Source organism: Hemiscyllium ocellatum, unplaced genomic scaffold, assembly GCF_020745735.1.
Source record: "Hemiscyllium ocellatum isolate sHemOce1 unplaced genomic scaffold, sHemOce1.pat.X.cur. scaffold_1158_pat_ctg1, whole genome shotgun sequence".
Classification (NCBI taxonomy): Eukaryota; Metazoa; Chordata; class Chondrichthyes; order Orectolobiformes; family Hemiscylliidae; genus Hemiscyllium; species Hemiscyllium ocellatum.
Window position 1 is genome coordinate 46528 of NW_026867689.1, and position 5885 is coordinate 52412.

Here is a 5885-nt window from a genome sequence, read left to right on the forward strand (position 1 = left end):
GAGGGAGAAGGGGGCGGAGAGGGGTGGGGGGTTAAGAGGGGTGTACTGGGGGGGCGCTAGAAGGTGGGGGAGGGGGCGGGGGGGGAGGAGAGAGGCGGGAGAGAGTAGTGGAGAGACGAAAGGAGAATGTTGGCTAAGTCATTTCATCATCTGTGAAACACATTGAGACCGGCGAAGTCCCTCATCCTGATAACGTTCTGGTCAGGACTCCAGTCACTAATTTGCTGCCAGGTTCTGACACATAACCAAAAACACAACAGGAGTTACACTTGCAGAGAATAAGGGAGCTACGGTTACATCAACATCAGAACACGAGGAGGCTATTTAGCTTCGTGAGCCTATTCCACCATTCACCCAAATCATGGTCATCTTCATCATCATGACAAATCCCTGTCTTTGTCCCATAATCCTTCAGCATTTTCATTCCAAATCTACCAACATCAAATTTGAAATTTGCAAATAATTTCCAATCAATCGCTGTTTGTGGAGCTTTATCAAACTATCCATTTCTGTGTATAAAAGTGTTCCCCGTTATCACACCTCAATGTTCTGACTCGAACACTTTATCTGTTTAATCTTTCTTCTTAAGTTAAGCCTTGGAATCCAAATATCACTTCAGTAAATCTACACTGCACTTCCCCTCAGAGGGATACTCTCCTTCAGCCATGGTGCCCAGCCCTGACAGCTTGGTCTAACTAGGTTCGGATTTGCTGAAGCACGACTTCTAATCCTTTGGTATCTCGTCTTCTTTCGAGACCAATGTCAACATTCCACCGGCCCCTTGGTCACTTTCCTGAACCTGTTTGAGACATTTTCGTGAACTATACAGCTAGATCAATCCCACGTAGTTTCTTTGGACTCCACTCTCTCTCTATTTTCACAATCACAAAATATCCGATTTTGATCCAACCTCTCACTAGTCGACACAAACTCATCTGTCGTTTTTTTTTCATTTCCTGAATCCATCAAGATTGCTTTCTAATGCTGTGCTTCCATCTACCGACACTTGGAATCGCTGTCATCTGCAGAATGGCCCCAAATGTTGAATGTGGCTTTCCTTTCATTATGAATAGTGAATAATTAGGGCTCCAACATCGAAACATGCAGGATATCACTAAACATATCCTTCCAATTAGAATACCTCTTACTATCTGCACAAATGTCTCTTGTTCAAATCAAATTCCTCTTCAAAAATATCTTTTGCATCTTATTACCTTTAATGAACAGTAGAAAGGTGTAAATTCAGGGACATTCTTCACAGTCAAATTTGCCTTGTGTTTATCTGATTGGGGGAGCAAGGAATCCCAGTAAATATTAATCGTTGTCTTCACTATATGGGAACTCGATCACAAAGATTAACAATGTCAAGTATTTATTCTCCTTCATGATTTATAAACTCTGGGCACATTGTGACCGAGTGGTACTCGCTTTTTTTTTCAGAAACACAGGCCCTGCCCAACTGTTGGCTCACACTTGTTACACCATATGGTCCTCGTCCTCTCCATCTGAATCTCATGGCAAGGTACCTCGAACATGGAGAGGAGCAACTATTCCAAGCACTGAGATCCCACTAATTGGTAACACCACTCACCCTAATCCATAAGAGAAGCCGACTGGTCCCGCACTATGTCCACATCTGAACCATCCTGCTGGCTGCGTTCCTTCCCCACATGAAAGTGGTGTTGGCTCTCTGGTGGCAGAAGGGAACGGAAGGATTTCTCTTCAATCTCATCTTTAGTCATTGGCTCGTCAAACTTATGGGAGTACTCAGTGGCAACAGAAGCAGAGGCTGTAGAGACAATAAATGATTGACATTGTTCTTTGTTATTTTCCATTGCTAACTGAAAGGTTTCGAACTTGAACTTGAAGTTAAGGGCTGAGCTAGAATCCTTGGATTAACTATCTGCTCAAGGAGCAGAGTGGGGTTACAATTATTGATTCAACACAACTTTGATATTGAATCATACATTGTTTAAGTTTCCTTGTGCACAACCACAGATCCAGGGGAAACACAAGGAACTTGGATTGAATAGGTTAAGCTCATGACTGAATAAAGGAATCTTGAATTAATGCAGTGCAAGACATGTGCCTATTTGACCCACATACCCTTTGGGTAGGGAAGGAGTGCTAACGTAGCAAAGGATTTGATTGATTCAAATCATCTAACTGAAGAGACACATTTCCCTGCTTAAGTCATGAGATCATTGGAAGGACAAAACATCATTTCTGGTTAAAGAATTCACCTTTCTCACCAGGTAATGAAGGCACACTGTCTCTGCAGATTGAGTTGTTGGCCACTGTTTGAACCACCTCCTCAGTAGAGCTATTTCCCTTTTGTGTGGCCAGAGGTTCTGCTTTTCTCCAAGAATGGTAAGGGTGAGCTGTCTTGTTTACTGCTGCCGCTGCTGCTCCTAGAGAAATGGCACAGAACAACACAGATGCATCGTTTCAGGACACAAAAACAGGTTCTCAGTATCTGTGATTTACACAGGCTTCCTTCCCAACCTAAACCCATCAACATAGTTTTCTTTGATTTTTTGTATTCCAAGCTCCTCCTTGAATTCATCTGTTATTTGCTTCAATTATTCCTGATGAAGTAAGTTCCACATTCAAACGCCTTTTTGGTCCAGACTTTGTCGCCCTCTGCAAATTCCCTGTTAGATTTAATAGTGATTACAATTATATCCACAGATCCAGTGGATTCTGTCATTCGCAAGCAGAAACATCTTTTCCATGTCTACCCAATCAAACGTAACTGGACCATGTCACTCTTTTACAATGAGACAAGACTGCCCAATCTTACTTGATGAATTCAAATTCAGTTTGAATATAATTCCAGTAATTTTCTTTATCTTACCTACTGCCTCTACATCCATATTACAATATGAAGATCGGAACTGCTTGCAGTGCTCCAAGGGTGATCTGTCCATGGTTCTACACATATCGAACACATTTCCATTCTGTCATCCCAGAAATAAACCCATGATCTACTTTTCTATTTAACCACACAAACTGGTGCCATTTGCTGCCAGTGATTCATTGCTATCTCCAGATCCCTCTGCTCTATTTAAGGACATATTTCCAAAGAGGAAGTGGTCTCTTTATTCTTTTGACCACAGTGTACTACCTCACACATGGGTGGAGGTTAATCTTCCACAGCTTTGACTGCAATATTCCCTTAACCAAATCTTCCCAACAGTAAGTCTTCCTAAAAACAAAACGCCAACATATTAATGTACTTAATCTCGTCAACTATTTCTTATTTGAAAAGCTCTAACTGTCGAGCTCAGTTTTGAACAAACATCCTCTGCCACAGTTATCAAAATGCTACAAGCTGAACGACAACCACTATTTACATTCATATTCATTGCAGCCTAAGAATGAGAGGTGGTATCATTGAGGGTCTATAAAATGGTCAAGGGATTGACCAAGTAGAGGCAGAGAAGATGATTCAATCTACAATGAGTCGTCCTAAGTTTACAATGAAGGGAAAGTTGGAGGAATTACTTCTCTCAGAGGATGGTGAACCTGGGGAATTCCCTATCTCAGAACACTGTGGATTCTGGGACATGAAGTAAATTTAAATAAGAGACACACAGACGTTTAATCAGTAATGGGTTGAAGAGTTAAGGAGGGCTGGCAGGAAAGTGGTGTTCAGGCCAAGGTGAGATTCACAATCAAGCTGCCTAAATTTTAAACATGAACACTTCTTAATAGTTCACTCGATCCTAACGAAATATTTTGTGCAAAACAAATCACATGATACATAGTTATTCAGAGAACAAAACAAGTTTGTTCATTGAAGAACCCAGAGGAAAAGGTGATGAAACAATGTGAGTTTGATATACCTCAGTCAGCATTTCAAGTGCATTCTCTGCATAAATTCTCCTTTTCCTCCTCGAAGTATTCAACTTCTTGAATAATTGAGAGAATGAAGTCACAGTTGTACAATACAAAAATGAGACCCTTCAGTCCAACTCGCCCATGCTGACCAGATATCCTAAACTAATCTAGTCCCATTTGCCAGCATTTGTTCCATATCCATCTTAGACCATAAGACCATAAGACATAGAAGTGGAAGTAAGGCCATTCGGCCCATCGGGTCCACTCCGCCATTCAATCATGGCTGATGGGCATTTCAACTCCACTTACCAGCGTTTTCCCCGTAGCCCTTAATTCCTCGAGGCAACAAGAATCTATCAATCTTAAACACTTTCTATTGAATATCAGTTTATTTTACTTTATCAGCACTTGAAATATTGACTTATTTTTCTCCAAACATTGGTTAAAGAAATCATAACTTCATTCATCCAAGTTAATTTTGTAATCTTTCACAAAGAAACAAGTGAGAACAACATATAGGTGAGTGCAAACCAAAATACTGCAGCTGTGCGATATCTGGGAACACTCTAAACGTGAGGCACTGATACTTTGGTGTAACTTGTAGTCTGGCCAAATTGCAGCAAAAAGCTGTTCAATTTTATCAGCAAACTATTGAATAAAATCCTCCTTGCACAATAATGAGGCAGCATTTTGGGATGTCATTTTTAATATATATTATTTTCAAAGTTACCCACAATTAATAGTGATCACTTGGTGCTGTCTGCCTAACACAGTACGAAAAGGAATTAACAGAAAAAAAAACATTATAACCCAAATTCAGAGACACAAATTCATTGGTATTGCATGGGTCCAGCATTTTATAAGTAATTGATTTTTAAAGATAAATAGATACATTTACTAACTATATTGAAACACAGCTGCAAATGTGTTGCTGGTCAAAGCACAGCAGGCCAGGCAGCATCTCAGGAATAGAGAATTCGACGTTTCGAGCATAAGCCCTTCATCTGCAGACCTCATTTTTTACTACTATATTGAAACACAGTCAAGTTTCTCACTGAACAGTGACTGGATTGGACAGAGTCTGCATGGATTTAAGAGAGGGGAATCATACTTAGCAAATCTACTGAAAGAATCCACAGAGTCTAATATTAAAGTAAGAAATTGCAGGACAGTTAGGAAAGCCGATCATCAAACATGGTCGACTGGGTTTTGTGAAAGAGAAACTATATTTGACAAAGTTGCGACAGTTCATTGAGGAGATAACAAGCAGGGCTGATAAAGGGCAATCCAATGATGTTCTGTATTTGGATTTTAAAAATGCATGTGATAATATGCTACATAAAAGTTAATTGCACAATTTAGGAGCTCATGGTATCAGTGTAATGTATTAGCATGGATTGAGGATTGGTTAACCACGCTGACTGTTGCTGAGTCCTAACTTGCAGTGCTGTATCCAATGTTAGCTCCCATATTTAATAAAGGATAAACCAACATCGGAGAACATTCAAAAAAGATTCACTTAGCTGTTTCGTGGACGAAAGGGTTGACCTATCAATAGATAAGCAGGGGTGATCTTATGGAAACAAGATTCTGAGGAGCTTGACAGGGTGGATGTTGACTAGATCTTCTTGCACCAATGAAGTCTTAAACTAGGGGACATTGCACAAGGGAACATTCATTTTAGAAAAATTAAAGATTTTTTTTCTCTCAGTGAATGGCAAGAATTTTCTCACACAAACAATTGTGAAAGTTAAATGTGGGAGGGGAATGGTTGGGTTACTCTTTGGAGGGTTGTTCTGGCTTGTTGGGCTGAAGGGCCTGTTTCCACACAGTAGGGAATCTATGATTCTATCTTAAATAATTTTTAAAAAGGGCAGATAGATTTTTGAAATATTGAGCAGTTGAGGGCTATGCGGATCAAGCATAAAAGAGGTGTTGAGGTCTGGGTTGGCCCAGCCATGATCTGATAGAATGGGGGAACAAGCTGAAAGGGATGAATTGCCTCCTCCTGCTCCGATTCCCTGAGGCTCCGTTTCATGATT